We start from the raw sequence: 18,623 nt of genomic DNA on the forward strand, positions 1-18,623 counted from the left end.
AATTAAAATATCACTTAAAACAGTATTTTCTATTCACCTGGGTTATGTTTGGTTAATATATTTTTTTCACTGAATATAATTGATTACATAAACCTGCATGTATGGTAACATGAAAAAAGTTTTGATATACATTGATTACATTTTTTTCTGCACAATTTGCTAAAAACAAGTAAAACATAGACATTTTTAAAAGTCTCAAAAACGCTGTTGAGTCTTTACACCAAACCCATTTTAAACTAAGTATGTGGAAAATAAGAATGCATTTTCTTTGACGACTTTAAAGTCAACTTACACAAATACATCCACTACCATCCATTAAAGGGCTAAATCACTGGTTACTTTGGAATATACATACATACATAATTGCCAGTTAACAATATAATATTAAATCTCACATATTTTATACCCACGTATCACCACAAATCATTTCAATAACAGGGAAGAAGCATACAGTATGTACCATCTATCAATGTGAACAGTAACATGGATACAGACGTACTAGGAGCTGTGCAGTACATTACTGTGTTACAGACTGTGTTACTTTATAATGTGCCCACACTGTGACTGTGCAATGCAAAATGAAAGTTCTCAGTCATCCAGGTCATCGTAGTCTAAGGAGAGGAAAGAAAAGCGTCTTGACAGCAACTTAAAGAAGTCCAGAAGCTTTTCTTTGTACAGTTTGCATACATAGATGTTTTTATGTATAGTTTGCATTTCACATGTCCATGCTTCATTTTAAAAATCCTTCTCACTTGCATGTTTTAACAGCATTGTGTAGATCTTAAGATTTTTGCACAGCAAACTTGTAACTTTGCAAACTTTTTTCTACCTTGGTTTGCAATTGACCATTCCTGTGAAGTTATAAAGTAACCACTCAAACCACTGTACTTACCACACCTTTCAAATAACCCTGCATACCTCCATAGCTTAAATGGTTTGAAAAGTTCAGCCCATTGCTGCTCAGCTCCAAAAAGCGCACAGGCTTTATCGCAGGCATTGATTTATGGCTTCACAAACATGTCAGATTTACTGCTGTGGTGTAAAGAGCATGAAGACTACAGCCTCGGACTCTCCCCGTCCATTCATTTTTGACAGGTGACAAGACACCAGTAATTATCAGCCGCCGAGAATAAATCACAAGATTTTATCACGCAGCTCGCCGTGCCCTTGATAGAATAACAATTTTCAAGCAGGGGGAACCAGTCCAACGCTGCTGAACCTGAGATTTGTAAATCTCTTGCTCAAACCCCCATAATGACTGGTTGTTAGCCGTTTGTTATTAGAGGTCTGTGTGCCAAACATTATAGATGTATATTTCCTAAGGGATAGTTAGGGGTAATAAGTGAGTAAAGTCCAGGCTCGCTAACCTTGGCTTTGCAGTGGTATGTTAATGCATGTTTTTGGTGTCTGCCACGGAATTTTCTCACCTCAATAAAAAGCCTCCTCTCAGATAATAACTTTGTGGTTATCTCGGCCCCTCCGCTATTTCTCACACCACTATTCCTTTAAGGATACCTCATTTGTCTGAAAATCAGTGTGATCAGCTGTTTACTGCCAATCTGTGGTCATTCGTGGCGGTAATTTCATTTGCCACACACTAATCCCCTTTATTGCAAAAATGCTGCAATCCTTTGGATTCCTTTCCTTCCACAATCTGGTAAGGAAATATTAGAAATTGGAAACATTAATTTTAAATAACTGTACCAGAAATACACACCTATCAACTTATCCTTTGCAGTAACATCTCATTATATTTTAAACACAAATTAACCAAGTAATATAACTCATAATCCAAGCATATTGTTGTACAGGTGGGTTTTATTGGTTTGAACAATAGATTTTAGATGGAAGGAACATAGCAAAGTAACATGCACATAAAGGCTAAGAAGTCAGGTTCGCCAAAAGAACAGCACATTATAGCAAAGAGATCAATATTATTCACTTCACTTCTCAATGGTTTTAATGTTGTGCAGCTGCACAACATTAAAACCAGCAGCTCAGTTTTTAGAGTTTGCATGTTCTCCCCGTGTTTGCGTGGGTTCCCTCCGGGTACTCCGGCTTCCTCCCACCGTCCAAAGACATGCAATTTGTGGGGATAGGTTAATTGGATAATCCAAATTGCCACTGAGTGTGAATGGTTGTCTGTCCCTGTGTGTTGGCCCTGCGACAGACTGGCGACCTGTCCAGGGTGTACCCCGCCTCTCGCCCTATGACAGCTGGGATAGGCTCCAGCGCCCCCCGCGACCCTGGAAAGGATAAGCGGAAGCGAATGGATGGCTGTATTTATTTATTTATTTATTTATTTTATGCTGATCAGGATATCTTTGTCATTTTTGCCCACTGCTAAAGGAGATATTCAGCCTGCTTAGAGTCACAAAGTGACGTCTTTAAGAAAAAGAAAAGAGAAAAAAGAGCTGTAGTCCGAGCTTCAGCCTGACCTGTGGTATAATCTGTCGGCACACGCTGAAGAAACATACCTGCGTGAAACACACATCCTTTGCTGATGTGATGAGACGGGGGCCTGCATTAAAGACTTTTTTTTCAAATATGTTACAAACAGTAAACCAAATGACACAACAATTGTGAATCACTCTGTCTGAAATTACTGGCAGTTACGTGTAATGGGGTGCGGTAATCCCTTTCAGCATACACGTCTGCTATAAAATCTCAGTCGTCGGGTTGAAACGGGTTCGGGTTCTGCGTATTTCAGCACGCACAGCTCACCATTGAAAGTGTTATTCACTGGATATCTGTCACACTGTTGGCTATAAATCATAGAGCCATGTTGAAGTTTACTCTGCAACATTAGAGACGTTTCCAGTGGTTTATCTCTCTCTGAAAACTTGAAAGTGTTTTGATTTATGTGGCGGAAAAATAACCCTCATAAAATAGAAGGTTGCTTATGGAGAAGAGTGCGTAGTAACCGGGGTTAATAAATATGTTGTCATCACTTTTCAGTGCAGTTATTCATAACAGCTGAAAAATGAGTAAAAGATCTGAGCAGTTACTTACTTAGTTATCATCGTGCAGATATAGACGTGATCAAGTTCACATCTGGCGAGTGTTTGGCCTGCCTCTGAGAGACGAGCAGCAGCCGATTGAGTTGTTTTTGTTAGAGTCGGGTCAGAAAGGCAGGCTGGTTGCCATGCCAGCACGTGTAATGTTTGGGCCACTAAAAAACATGCACTCTCTAATTTAGCCATAAGCAGAACATTTCTATAACCTTCCCTCAGTGATTTATGTCATGTAACAAAACCTTGCAGATCTGTCAGTACTGATGTCATGACATGTCTAACAGTTTCCTTCGCACAGGAATGTAGGAACACTTCCTCCCCTTTTCCTTGAATCATAATATGAATCACCGGCCTCGGTGTAAAACACTGATTAAAAAACACAATGCAATGAAATCATTGGATTTTTTTTTCTGTTAACTTATTTTTATGAGAAAGTCCGCTGCATGTTGAGTTGCTGCTTCTTTGAAATGCACTCTTAAGTGTTTTTGAGCCGAGGAGACCAATTTGCTGTTTTTGCTTGCTTTAAGATTTCAGCTGCTCAACAGTACGATACGTTCTTTGTTGCATATTTCATATGTGCAAACTGTTGTCAGTGAGTGACAGGTCTGGACCAGGAATCTTTCACTCTTCTGCCATGCTGGTGAAATTTCTGCAGTGTTTTGTTTGGCAGGCATTGTCTTGCTGAAAGCCTTACTTCAAAGCCTGCATATGTTGCTCAGCAATAATGGGACCTTGACGGATGTAGAAGTTATTCATGGAGTACACACAAGTGTGCATTTCCATCATGAATGAATGACTGAACTGTGTGCTAATGCTTACTCTCCTCTTTAGCCTATTAAACACATCGTCCATGATTTCCAGAGTCATTTTCAAATTTGGATATGTCAAAACAAGTGATACTAACCACTTCACCACAGTCCATGATAGGTTTCAGCAGTGTTCCTGAGCTCATGCAATGATTTCTACTGTTGAATTTTGTCCGTTATTAGTGCAGGCCCCCGGTCTACAGGCCTGCAAATCACAGCAAAATTATCGATTTCTTTATACTGTTTTCAATGAAATAAAGATTGATTTGATTTATTGATTTATTATTTATTGATTTATTTATTTGATTTGATTTGCTCAGTTTATGTTTTATGCAGCATGCCAGCTGCATTTGAAATGGAGCTGTAATACAAATTACATAAATTGCTACAAAAAATGTTATTTTACAGGACAGAGGGCACTAAACTCTACACTTAACCATGATTCATGTTCCTTAGTGTTAGTAGTTTTTTTTTGCACAAAACAAAGATTCCAGGTTTAAAAAAAGAAAAAAGAAAAAGCAGCGGCATATGTTCATAGAGCATTCCTTCTAACAAGAAGTCAGTCATTATGCTGGGTTATCATTATAGGGTCCACTTGGAGTGTTGGAACATGTGGTCAAAGCTAAGAGTCTGAAGGATAGTTCCCACACAACCCACAGCAGTTAAAGTGAGGCTCTCTGACCACAGAGCATTACTATAGCTAACGAGTTGAACTTTACAAGACTTGGATAAGAGTTCCCAGAGAGCATAGGTGAATTCACCAGACTGATAGTATGAATCATAATCAACCCAGTGATGAGGGGGCACAAGCCAGTGTACTTCTACTGCCTGTCCCAAGCCCAGATGAAATGGGAAGGTTGCATCAGACAGCGCATCGGGTGAAAAAACTAAAAGCTAAATCAAACATGTGAATCACAAACAATAAGATTTCCATACTGGATAGGTCTGGGTTAACAGTGACCCTCTCTAATGCTGTTGACTATACAGGGTGCCGGAAGAAAGCCGGTAGAAGACTGTTGCTTAGTTTTCAGGTAAGAGCTGAGAGTTGAGAAACAGCCAAAGTGCTTGGTGTATCCTCTGGGCAGGGAAAAGAAGACAGAAAAGAAGAGACTTGATGGTGGCATGGTAAGTACAAAAGTATGAAAGTATGCAAAGGAAGAAGTCAACAAAGAACTGAAGAGTTAGGGAAATGAAGAAAGTAGACAGGAGTGTTAGGATGCAAGGTGTATACCAAAGAGATGAGAGGGCAGATGAAAAGGTCTATAGTGAGTTGTATGCAGTGTTGGGAAGGTTACTTTTAAAATGTATTCCACTACAGATTACAGAATACATGCCCCCAAAATGTAGCTTGGAATGTATTCTGTTAAGTTACTTAATGTGAGTAACGTATTCTGAATACTTTGGATTACTTGATATATTGTCATGCTTTGAACTATGTAATGTACTATTGCTGTGTAATTTATTACTATTACCTAGCTAACTTTGTTAGCTGGCATTAGCTGAGGTACTGTTAGACTCGATGGACAGCATTAACAACCTGCTGGCTGCAAACAATCATGTGCAGTTCTGAAAGCAAAGCCAACTAGATTTTTAAATCTTAATATAAATGAGTAACAGTGGGTGGACATCAGCTATAGTACATCAAAGATATCGAAGTGGCAGATAACTCTGTAGCTGCCGCAACTAAAGCAAGGTAGTTGCAGTAGGCTAGCGTTAGGTTTTAAAAAAGAATTTACTTCCAGGTGTTTCTTTAGGTTAAAGGTGGAATCTTTTGACGCTGAGAGTAGCTTGGTTGCACGGTCAGATTTGGCCCATCCCTTTCTTCTTTAAATGTTAAGTGGTGAAGAAATGCATTCCTGTGCATTGAAAGGATGTTCAGCAGGTTAAAGTGATTAAAGACAGAAATGGAAACAAGGAAATGTAATAACAAGCGAAGAAAATGTAATGAGAAGATGTGAGAGTATTAACCTCTATGAAGAGGAAGAGGACTGGAAAGATCGCTGGTCCAAATGACCTACCTGTTGAACTATGAAAATGTCTATGGGAGACGGGAGTGGCATTTTTTTGACCAGACTGTTTAAGAGTGCGAGTGTGTCTGAGGAATGAAGAATTATAGTGGTATGGCTCATCAATGTAATCAAGTGATAAAGCTGACAAGGCACAGTATGAAAGCACAATAAGTTGTTGGAGCTAGGTTAAGAAGAGAGGTGACGATCAGTGAGCATTACAGATGTGATGTTTGCTTTGATTATAGAGGTCAGACAGAGGTGCACCGTGTCTTTGTGGCTCTAGAGAGAGTATATGGGTACCAAGAGAGGAACGGTGGTGCTGCATGAGGAAGTCAGGAGTGGCAGAGAAGTATGTGAGGGTGGTGCAGGACATGTATGAGGGCAGTGAGGCAGTGGTGTGGTAGGAGTGACAGATGGATTCAAAGTGGGGGTTAGATTACATCAGGGATCTTCTTGGTGATGGTGACGGACAGGTTGACGGATGAGGTCAAGTAGGAGTTTCCGCGGGCTATGATGCTTGCAGATGACAATGTGATCTACAGTGAGAGGAGAGAGTCTGGAGGTATGCTTTAGAGAGATAAGGAATAAAAGCTGGTTGAAAAAAGACAGGGTGCACGTGAGGTATACAAGAGAGACGAAGAAGAGAAGGTAGGTAGGGTGGAGTGGGTGGGGAGAAGTGTCCAGGTGATTTGTGAAAGAGGGTCAACAGCAAGACTGAAAGTTCAGCTTTACAAGATGATAGTGACACCTGCTGTGATGTATGGTTAAGAAACCAGTGGCACTGACAAAAAGACAGGAGGCCAAGCTGGGGTTGGCAGAGATGAAGACGATTAGATTGTCACTGGGAGTGAGCAGGATGGACAGGATTAGAAATGAGTACATCAGAGGGACAGCTCAGGTGGAGCAAAGTTAGAGATGGTTTGGACATGCACAGAGGAGGGAGGGTGGATGTATTGAGCAAAAGATGCTGAATATGGAGTTCCTGGGCAGGAGGAAAAGAGAAAGATGTCAGAGGAGGTTCATGGATGTAGTTTAAGAAGACATGCAGTGGGTTGGTGTGAACGAAGAGGATGCTAGAGATAGAGCGGCAGATGATCTGTTATGGCAAAGTGAAAATAATTGACATACAAATCTAAAAACAAATGCACAACAGCTGTCTTGTTGGCAGAGATTGTGCGTGTTTAAGAGTAAAGGAAAGTTATCTAGGCCTCAGAGTTTTGTCATTATGTGGTCACTGGTAATTGCAGCCTTGCAGCCCTGCCCTTCATTTCAGCCCTGCAGAGGTCATAACCTTGTCTCACCTCTGGCTGTAAATCACTCAGTGGAAAAAGACGCTACATGCACGACAAGTCTCTCTTTTTTTTCCAATCTTGAAAACAAATTCTTACCAGTAGTTTAAAAGTTTTCTTTAATGTAAGCAAATGAAACATTTTGGATCTTATAACAATAATCAGATGTTCATTTGAACATTCAAATAGAATCTGCTTGCTGTAAGTAATTGTGGCAAAAATCCACAGTGACACTAAAATGAAGTGGGGAGAAGTGAGAATTGTTTTCTAAAGGGTCACCAGGAAGGGATCATTAGTGAAAATGAAGAATAAATACACTTTCACCATATTGTTAGAAAGAATGGGAAATTCTGTGTCACACACATATTTTGTCTATTTGCAAAAAATAAAGTCTGTCCAGCTGTTTCATGAGTTAAATATTAAGTAAATGGCCTGTATTTATATAGCGCTTTACTAGTCCCTAAGGACCCCAAAGCGCTTTACATATCCAGTCATCCACCCATCATTCACACACTGGTAATGGCAAGCTACATTGTAGCCACAGCCACCCTGGGGCGCACTGACAGAGGCGAGGCTCCCGGACACTGGCGCCACCGGGCCCTCAAGTACCATGAATGTGTATATTAGATGTGGAGAGCACTTGTACTTGTCTACATACACCACATCCTTATATTTGACAGGAACAAGAGGTTTGAATTGGGAAGAGTATGAAGTTATCTCTACATTTATACATTTTTCTGTTTTCTGGTATAAAGTAAATGTCAAAACACAGAACCTTGACTTGTAACAGACTACAGACCAGACAACATCCCATATATGTTTGAAAATTTTACTTTAATATATAAATATCTACATGCAGTCAGGAGCTGAGATCCTTGTCATTGCAGACACTCCTCTCTTTTATATTGAACACGTCATTTACCCATTAACTTTTAAACAAAGTTTGCCCTCTAGTGGCAAAAAGACTGCACTGAGCATGAAGTCTTAGAATTATAGTTTGGTACCAACAACCAGGTAACAAACTAAAATCACTGCTTTGACCTACTTTACTTTACTTGGAATTGCTCACTAAAAACAGTAACATGTACTATTCTAAATTCTGAAAAGAGAAATGCTCCCACATGTACTTTAAATAAAATAGTTGCTAATTTTCTGTCAACTAATCCTTTAACATCTTGTTTCTTTATGTGGTTTGTGTGCAAATCTAAATTAACTAAAGCTTTTTAGGTAAATCTAGTGAAGTCAAAATGACAATATTTCACTCTAAGATCGAGCAGAGTACAGAAGCAGAAAGTGACATGAAAAGAAAGACACAAGTACTTCAAATACATAAGGAAAGTACTTGGATAAACATACTCAGTTACATTCTACCACTTGGGTTTTGATCTGCCTTGAAATTTCATCCCATTTTTAGATTAAACTCTAACACCTCTGTTTCTATATATATATATAAACACATTACTTTCCTTAAATGTAAATGAGTGTGCAAAGTCTATATCTCCTTTCCTGAAAAGCTGTGTTGCTGCACTGTTCCAGCATTTTCTTTCTCCTACACATGAATTAAAATGAGCAGATTGACAGTGAAGTGCGCAGGAAGAAAAAACGTGTTCACTTAATGTTATTTTTTCTTTCTATCCAGCAGCTGTTAAGATAACTTAAGAACCTTTATAACGCAAGTAACAACATATTTGTACCTGTAATGTAATTAGACAATTTAGTATAGTAACGTATTGCAAACGTGTTACAAACTGCGAAGGAAACTGTCAGACTATCACTGAAAACTGTAATCTTACAGTAAGATGCTAGCGGGCAGCGCATACATGGAACACCATAACCAAGTGGCATAGTATGCAGGAACATCTGTGATGACTATGGCCTAAGGTCAAAATGGGACACCCCCCCTAGGGTCGATGAGAATGACCAGCCTAAGATTCATTGTAACTTCCAGATATAAACAGACAAACTGGCAAAGTTAAGCTGAGGAAGAAGGCCCCAGTGATGGGGCGCAATGTCAAGTGACAGCAACATCAGGAAGAAGGAAGAAAAGAAGCTTTACAAATACCAAGGGCTAAGAGAGTAGTTAGAGAAGATGTGGAGGGTGAAGGAAGTCCCTGAGGTAATCGAAGCACTATGGGTCTCCCAAACTGGGCAGGTGGTTCCAGCAGATCCAAGCAACAACATCCAAGATCTCTGTCCAGAAGAGTGCCGTCCTAGGAACAGCAAAGATACTGCATGAGCCTCTTGGGCCTCTTGCTTAAAGGACAAACAAAAGACTATTTATTTATAATTTTATATTAGATATTTTCAGGTTCAGACATACTAACACAGTCACATTAACAGCTGTATTTTGATATATTTCAATATATGTCCCAGTTCAGTTTCACTCGATTTCAATAAATGAGACAAATCCCCTTTGGAGTTGCATCAGGAAGGGCATCCTATGTAAATCTCTGCCAAATCAAACATGCAGAGCTACCCACTGTGGTCAGCACCTGAAAGTAGTTTATTACTGAAGAGGGGAAAGTGGCTCAGATCCGAAGGATGAGTGAAGAGTCAAGTGAGTTTTATGGTGTAGCAGAGGCAGTGCACTCACTGGCCCATCAGCCTGCAAAAAGCTCTGCTGTCAGCTGGATGCACAAAGCTGGTCTGTGGGCCACTCTTACCTTTGCTGTTGGTGGTGAGAGCAAATCACAGAGAAGAGCAAAGTTATAACATACAAAGAGCTGAAGTGAAACATTAAAAACAATGAAAAGTGTCTGCTGCAGCGTAAATGGAACATCTGTGCTTTTCATGTTGAGCTTTTTTGTTTTGCAGTATTCCCATTCCCAGTGATTGTGAACCAGTCACCATTCATCAGATACTTACGTTCCACTGATGCATAGTGAGGATGTTGGAGAACTTCAACTTTACTCAGGCGGGACACGTTTGCAGGACCATAAAACCAGCTTTACGGGACAAAGTAACAGGTTAAGCGCTGAGCTTTGAGCCATCATAGTTACACACTCTCACAAATAAAATAAAAATTATTTTTTCCGGTAAAATTTAGCATTACATCTTAGTTTATTGACAAAAAATATGCAGTAGTCACTTAATTGGCTCCCACTTCAATTCCAAAATTGCCTTTAAAATCCTTTTATTAGTTCATACAGCTCTCAGTGGTTTGGTCTCCCAGTACATCTCTGACTTGCTCAGTGTCTATGACCCAGTCAGACCTCTCAGGTCATCAAGTGCAGATCATTTAATTGTCCCAAGAATTAGATGAAATAAGAGTCCAGGTCTTTGGAGCAGCCACCTGCTGACGTGAGGTCAGCTAAAACTGTGTCTACACTCAAAAATAAATATAACTTTTTATCTCACAGGCCTACACCCAGTAGCTGAGTGTTCTGTGTGTCTGTATAAACGTGTATTTTACTTCTTATTAAACTTTTATTTTGCAGTTTACATTGTCTGTTTTTTTAAATATATTCTGTGTTAAGTAGCCATATGTAATAAGGTCAGGTACCAAAATACCTGCATTGTCCACGCCTGTCATGGACAAACTGACAATGAGCATCTTCATTAAATCCCAACAGCAGCTTATTAATGCCAAAATAGGGTTTTCCTCTGGTGCAGCTTGTTGGCCCATGGATACAGTTATTTTTGCAGCTGACCTCATTAAATATGTATTTGTAGGAGTTTCCCTTTCAGACCCTTAAACAACACAAGATGCATGGAGACAATCGAGATATATTTTAAAGTGAGCTGAATGAGCTTGCTGTGTTTAACATTTTTAGTCAAATTATAGAAATCAATCCATAATGAACACAAGACCAATCATACAGCTCACACATCACTTTCATGTAGTGTGTTATTCTTCTCCTCTCAGAGGTATACAACACTGCTGTACAACACTGGAGCATGTCTAAATGAAACAGTTAATAGGACTCAAAAATCAGAATTGATATCTGAATCTAATAACTAGGACTGCACACTATACAGAAAGGAAAAATAGTTAATGTGTAACTTACATGCCTGGGCGGGTCAGGATCTGACGGTATACGTTGTTTTGGTGTTCTTCTCTACACATCACCCGATGTGTCAGCTGTTACACCGTCAGCTGTTATAATAAAGTAGCTGCTCCTCTGGTCCAAAATGTGGATAAATCCTGTCTGCACTTAAACCGTCAGATAAAGCTCAAACATTACCTTTAATCTGACTGATTAATTAATTAAAAAGCAGCAGAATTGTAAAACAACCGCCTCAGAATAAGTGAGGGCGAGATGACGTCAAAGTTGGGGGCGGGGGCGGGGGGGGCCTCTATCGTGAAAGAATGAGAGAAGACACATCCTGTGTGAAAGTAGACTGATGAAGATGGTCAGATAGGTGAGTACTAAACACTTTTTTCAGTTTCAAAAAAATTCACAAAAACGTTTTGTTTTTTTTTAATTTAAAATAAGCCTGCACACTTGCACATGAATCAGCTCCAACTTTGCACCATTAAAAAATAACATTAATATAAAATTGACCTCTGTGGATAGTTTGGAGTGTTTTTGCCTCATTATCTGATGAATATTGTGGTCTGCTATGTGATACAGACTTTGAATCACTTTTGGTGAGTAAAGTTTTAGCGTTTTAGTAGCCCGTTACTTAGCACAGCTTTCTAACTAAGCTAGCTGATAAACTAGCATGTTTTCTTCCATAAAAAGTAACTTACAAAAAACAAATAAATAATTAAAAACATGATGTTGGCCAAAACACTAAGGTGGAAGCTTCAAGGCTTATCTATAATGCTGGTTCAATTGTCATGTTGCAGAGTGTGTGTTAAAGTGAGAACCCAAATGCAGATACACTGAAAGATGGGAGTTTGAAACAAAAATCGAGCCATTTATTCGCTGATAAAGTCCTAAATACAAGGTAACTAAAATACACTGAGGGCTAATTAGGGGAGTGGAAAAGCCAGTTAACAAGAAACTGGTGAAAGTAATCAGTGATAACAAGACCGGGGAGGTAAAATAACCACAAAACACACAACGACTACAGAAATAAAGTTTGGAACTCTGTAACCACCTGTCACATGAAGGACATTAAATATAGGTAGTTAAAGAGCTCTCTCTGCCTTGTAAACTTTTTTTGTTTGTTTGTTTGTATGTTGTTTTTTTGTTTTTTAGTTCTTGATACCTGATCGAAATTTTTGACTGTTACTGTTTCTATTGGTGGACCTAAAATAGTGTTGTGCTTTTTGAAGTGATGAGACTTTTTGCCTCTCATACAACCTCAACTACTAACAAGAATCATTTTTTTATTCTCAGTTAATCATTGAGGTCTGATGAGGACAGTTTCGAATTTCCAGACTCTTTTCACTAAGGATGAATTCTTATGTTTACTTATGTGCTTTGTTGTTCTTATGTTTACTTTTTGTATCACACATCAGTACAACCAGACATGATATATTAATATATAATATTAATCCCCTCCGCGAATCAATGTGGTATCCCTGGGATCCCAGGAGTGGAGCCTGCGGTTTAATTTGACTCAACACGGGAAACCTCACCTGGCCCGGACACGGAAAGGATTGACAGATTGATAGCTATGGTGTCCAGGAGCTATGGTGTCCAGGGGCTTTTTCCCCCTGATAGGGTCTCCCATGGCAAATTGGTCCTGGGTGAGGGACCAGATAAAGAGCGATTCAGAAAACCCCAATGAGTGAAAGACCAAGGGAACAGTTCACTTTGCCTGGGATAGGGTTGCCCAGCCCTGGCGCCAGGTCCGGGCAGGTCCGGGTAGGGTGCCCAAACATCTGGTGGTCCATAGGGCCCGGCTGGGCAGAGCCTGAAAGAGGGACATGGGCCAATCCTCCTGCAGGCCCACCACCTGGAGGAGGTGCCGTAGGGGTTGGGTGCAATGTGTGCCAGGCGGCAACCAGGAGCGGAGGCCCTGGCGGACTGATCCCCGGCTACCAAGACTAGCAATTCTGACATGAAACGTCACCTCTCTGGTGGGGGAAGGAGCTGAGTTAGTGCATAAGGCTGAGAGGTACCGACTAGATACAGTCAGGCTCACCTCAAACATGGCTTGGGCTCTGGAACCATTCTCCTGGAGAGGGGCTGGTCTCAGTCTGGAGTTCCCCTTGGTGAGAGGCAGCAGGCTGGGGTGGGTATCGTAGGTTCCCCTCGGCTTGCTGCCTGTACGTTGGGGTTTCTCCTGGTGAATGAGAGGGTTTGTTCCCTGTGCCTTCGGGTCAGGGAACGGGTCCTGACTGTCGTCTGCGCTTATGCGCCTAGTGGTGGTTCAGAGTACCAGCCTTTTTGGAGCCCCTGGGTGGGGTGCTTGAGGGTGCTCCACCTGGGGACTCTATTGTCCTACTCTAAGACTTCAACGCTCATGTGGGCAACGACAGTGAGACCTGGAGGGGCGTGATTGGGAGGAACGGCCTCCCTGATCTGAACCTGAGTTGTGTTTTGTTGTTGGACTTCTGTGCAAACCACAGTTTGTCCATAACGAACACCATGTTCAAACATAAGAGTGTCCATAAGTGCATGTGGCATCAGGCCACCCTAGGCCGCAAGTCGATGATAAATTTTGTAATCGTATCACCAGACGTGCAGCCATATGTTCTGGAGACTCATGTAAAGAGAGGGGCTGAGCTGTCAACTGATAACCACCTGGTGGTGAGTTGGATCAGGTGGTGGAGGAAGATACTGGACAGACCTGGCGCACCCAAACGTATAGTGACGGTGCGCTGGGAACGCGTGGCAGAGGCCCCAGTCCGCAAGATCTTTAACAGCATTCCGATGGAGAGTGGGGACATTGAGTCCGAATGGACCATGTTCTGCACCTCCATTGCCGAAGCCACTGCACTGAGCAGCGGCCGCAAGGTGGTTGGTGCCTGTCGTGGTGGTAACCCCCAAACCAAATGGTGGACACCAGAGGTAAAATTGCCCACCAGGCTGAAAAAGAAGGCCTATCAAGCTTAGTTAGCCTATAGGAGTTCGGAGGCCACTGATAGGTACCGTTAGGCCAGGATGTTGTAGGGCTGTCTTGGTTGACCCGCCTCTGCAGTGTTGCGTGGAGATCAGGGGCGGTACCTGTGGATTGGCAAACCGGGATGGTAGTTTCTATCTTTAAGAAAGTGGACCAGAGGGTGTGTTCCAACTACAGTATAGGGGGATCACACTCCTCATCCTCCCTGGGAAAGTCTATGCCTGACAAGTTCCTGCCCCAAGTGGAGGAGTTCAAGTACCTCAGGGCCTTGTTCACGAGTGACGGGAGAAGGGAGATCGACAGAAGGCTTGGTGCTGCTGCTGTAGTGATGCGGTCACTGTACCGGTCCATCGTGGTAAAGAGAGAGCTGAGTGTAAAAGCGAATCTCTCAATTTATCGATCGATCTACGTCCCTACCCTCACCTATGGTCATGAGGCCGGAAGGTTGGTGCCTGTCATGCTGGTAACCCGCAAGCCAAAATGGTGGACACCAGAGGTGAAGGTAGCCACCAGGCTGAAGAAGGAGGCCTATCAGGCTTAGTTAGCCTGTAGGAGTTCAGAGGCCACTGATAGGTACTGTCAGGCCAAGAGGGGCTCAGAGTAGAGCTGCTGTTCCTCCAGATCGAAAGGAGCCAGTAGGTGATTCGGGCATCTGATAAGAATGCCCCCTGGGTGCCTCCCGGGTGAGGTGTTCTGGATATGTCCCACTGAGAGGCGGCCCCGGGGCAGACCCAGGACATGCTGGAGAGATTATATCTCTCGGCTGGCCTGGGAACGCCTTAGTATTCCCCCAGACAAGCTGGAGGAGGTGGCCAGGAACAGGGAGGTCTGGGCTTCTCTGCTTAGGCTACTGCCCCTGCGACCTGGCCCCGGATAGGTGCAAGAAGATGGATGGATGGATATTAATATATAATATTTTTGTTTTTAATTTAGTTGCATTTTTAACTGCTGCAGCAAATGAATTTTGTAAATTCAGAATAAATAGAGTATATCTTATCTTATACAGAGATTACCATGGTTGAAACTTTTCTTGTGCCAAAGTATAATGAAGATTGGTAGAACTGTTTGTTGCCTGAGGGACATAATCTTGAAGCCTTTTCCAAAAATCACTGGTAGGAAGCTAGTTTGACACTCCCTATAGAACAAATGATCATGTCCAGCTGCAGGTTTCGTCACTCTCCGACCAAAATTATCTGAACCAGCAGCAAAAGAAGATCCAAACTACACTTCACGATTGCAAAACATTGTCATTAATTCCCTCTTACGTTTGCTGTTTTGTTTCCACTAGAGCTGGGCAATATAAGATTTTTTCATATCACGATATGTTTTTTTCATTTCAGGCGATAACGATATACATCACGATATAAGCCAAATAACTATATTTGTAAGATTTAAATGTGCCATTTCTCACAAGTAAAATGTGAAATAATTAGCAGCTTGTTTTAATTAAAATATTTATTTCCCATAATAAGTTCAACAGGGTAGATGTACTTAAGGAACATGAGACTTCAGTTTCAGATAAAGGCAAATATTGCAAACTACACAAAAGGCAGCCGCTAAAGCGTTTAAGTTTCAAAATAGAACAAACAAAACAGACCACTAAATTGTCAATTCCACTTAGAAACAAAATTTTAATTCTAAAAATAAATCTTAGGTCGTTTTACAGAAGAACAGACAAAATTGACTAACTTTTGTCAATATCAAATAAACTGAGAACTAAAAGGAAATTCTCAGGCTACGTCCACACGTACACGGGTATTTTTGAAAACGGAGATTTTCCGTTTCCGTTTTAAAAAATAATCCCGTCCACACGTAAACGCAGAAATGAAGGAAAACGCTGCTAGGAACATGCCAAAGCAACAGGTGGCGATATATTCCTAACCGTGTAGAAATGTTGGCCAATCAGAAGTCTAGAAGCCTCGGTAGGAAATAGTAAACAAAGATGGGGCATAGAAACAGAACCGAGTTGTATGTGTGGAGGGACAGTAACTATGTGTGTATATGTAAGCATTTAAACACTGCAGAGAGTACAATTAACAGTAACAGCATTGTAGAAATTCATTTCACCGAAACAATAACGTGGCGCTTAGTGTGACGTCAAAAAAGGCGCACACCTTTGACGCTGCGTTTTCTCCGTTTTTCTTGTCCACACGTAAATGCAAAAACGGAGTTTTCGAAAATATCCACCCTGGCAGGCGTTTTTAGAAATCTCCGTTTTCAGTGACTGAAAACGCCGTTTACGTGTGGACGAAAGGTGCAAACGCATAGAAAAATCTGCGTTTTCAAAAATACCCGGGTACGTGTGGACGTAGCATCAATCTCTCCTTGTTGTATAGCTTAGCTTTTCAAACAGTTTTAACAGTTACTTTAGTCTGACAAAAGCCGAATGACGAATTAGCGCTTTCAGTCAGAGACTGAGCATGCACCGCTTTATTGTATTTCCAGACTTGCTTTCGGCACAATTTACAGTGCGCGCTACTCTGTTTTTTGTCAGACTTGAAATAGCCGAAATACCTTCACACTACGGAACTTCTGTGGCCCTTCCGTTTGACAATCTCTCCAGCATTGGAACCATCATCTGTTTTTTCTTCGGTAACCTTCGCTCACGCTCTCGGTTGATTTTTCTCTAGTCGGCAAACTCATTTCCTTCATTACCCGGGCAGCCCGGCTGCAAAAACAAATACACATGTGCGCCTTGGCACTTGTGCTGTACGTAACAAGTCACATGACGTGACGCTGTGGCTGTGATTGGTTCGGCTCTGCGCTACTTAATTTGGATTGGCTGTTCTTTTTTTTTTTTTTAAGAGGACAAGAGAGATGAGGCCTATCGCAATAGTTTAATTTTTCTATCGAGAAAAAGTTATTTCGCAATACATATCATTATCGTTTTATCGCCCAGCTCTAGTTTCCACCATGATAAAATCACACTTCCTGCACAGCTCTCTCTCTCTCAGTGTACTTCAAGACCAGTTTATCATCTCAAATCTCTGTTTTCTGCATTATTCACTTGCTTATTACGCACCAGTCTACCGTTGTGTACAGTGCTGTCGGCCGTTGTTTTTTGGGGGGTTTTTTGGTTTTTTTGTCAAAAATGACCTCCGACAAGAAAGATGTCTATGAAGGTTCTCAGTCATCCAAGTCATTGTAGTCTAAGGAGCTTGGAAAGAAAAGCGTCTAGACTTGGTTAAGAGTCCCAGATTTAAACCCTATAGAGATCGAAAATGTGACGTCAAGGATTGTAGGTAGGAGTGGCAAGTGGTACTAGCGCACGCAGGCTTTCACAAAAAAACAGCCACTCAGCAACAGTGTTGGTCAAGTTACTTGAAAAAAGTAATCAGTTACTAATTACTGATTACTTCCCCCAAAAAGTAATCCCGTTACTTTACTGATTACTTATTTTCAAAAGTAATTAATTACTTAGTTATTTAGTTACTTTTTAAAAACACGATTTACAACCTGAATAGATAAAGCGATAGATCTTTCAGCCCAATTCTACTTTTTCTGCATAATCCATCATACAAAATGTAATCAAATGGAAACGTCTCTTTTTAAAACTTTAAATCTTTTAACTTTATGCATCAAGCAAAAACTTAATTATATGCAACATTCTCTGACTGGAAGAAATTTGTTTAACATTTAAACCTATTTTCTGCACATTCCAGCACATAAAATAAAATATTTTTTTGTGTTTACACTCACTCTTTCAAATATATGCAAGTAAAACACAGCAGAAAATAAATAAAATCAAAGACTAGCGGTCCTGTTGCTCTATTTTCACCTGTAAAGCAGGACTGGGGTAGGCGGAGGTTTACCCTGGTGCAGGTGTGCTGCAGTGGTCAGTGGAAGAATCTGTGAGTTTCTCTGTGAATTTCACATTACAGTCGTAGCGCACTCGGTGCTTGCTTGGAAGTTTATGGGTTTTTTTGCTGTAAAAAGAAGTTTTCTTCCCACGCACAACGGACACTAATGTTTTTGTCACTTTTTATGGAATCAAACTCAAAATAAGGTCAGTACTTCCACGCTTTAAACGCTGCATGCTACACTCTGTCCCCACTCGATATATTATGATCTGCACACAGCTGTTGTCACGAACGTCGCACTCGCTTACGTCACTGTCATGAGACGTTCTCGCAAAAAATCACGGTTTTAGTAACGCAGTAACGCAGCGTTCCTACATGAAAGTAACGGTAATCTAATTACCGTTTTTGCAATAGTAATCCCTTACATTACTCGTTACTTGAAAAAAGTAATCAGATTACAGTAACGCGTTACTGCCCATCTCTGCTCAGCAATAAAAAACCCCACAAAGAATGGCAAAAAGCTGTTGTATTATTAACTGCAATAGCTGGTCGCATGACAGCCACGGGAAGCCGACAGGTAAAGAGATCGGTTTTTATCGGATTACGCCGTGGAAGAGAAATTGTTCAAGCCATGTTTCCGAAGTAACAAAGAGCCGACTGATGGCCTGGATTGCAGCCATTCGAAGACCAAATATAACGTTACAGAACACTCCAGCTCACATGTTAGTCTGCTCCAAGCATTTCC

General features: G+C 41.1%; 1 long non-coding RNA gene across 1 annotated transcript; it reads right to left on the bottom strand.

Moving 5' to 3' along the window:
- Positions 1-7,985: 7,985 nt before the first annotated feature.
- Positions 7,986-11,675, bottom strand: LOC109203937 (uncharacterized). Its single transcript, XR_002063610.2, has 4 exons — positions 11,126-11,675; positions 9,984-10,063; positions 9,611-9,786; positions 7,986-9,328 (listed from the first exon to the last, which is right to left on the bottom strand). It is a non-coding gene; the product is annotated as an uncharacterized LOC109203937 (long non-coding RNA).
- Positions 11,676-18,623: the final 6,948 nt, after the last annotated feature.

This window comes from Oreochromis niloticus, linkage group LG10 (genome assembly GCF_001858045.2).
Source record: "Oreochromis niloticus isolate F11D_XX linkage group LG10, O_niloticus_UMD_NMBU, whole genome shotgun sequence".
NCBI classification, from domain to species: domain Eukaryota; kingdom Metazoa; phylum Chordata; class Actinopteri; order Cichliformes; family Cichlidae; genus Oreochromis; species Oreochromis niloticus.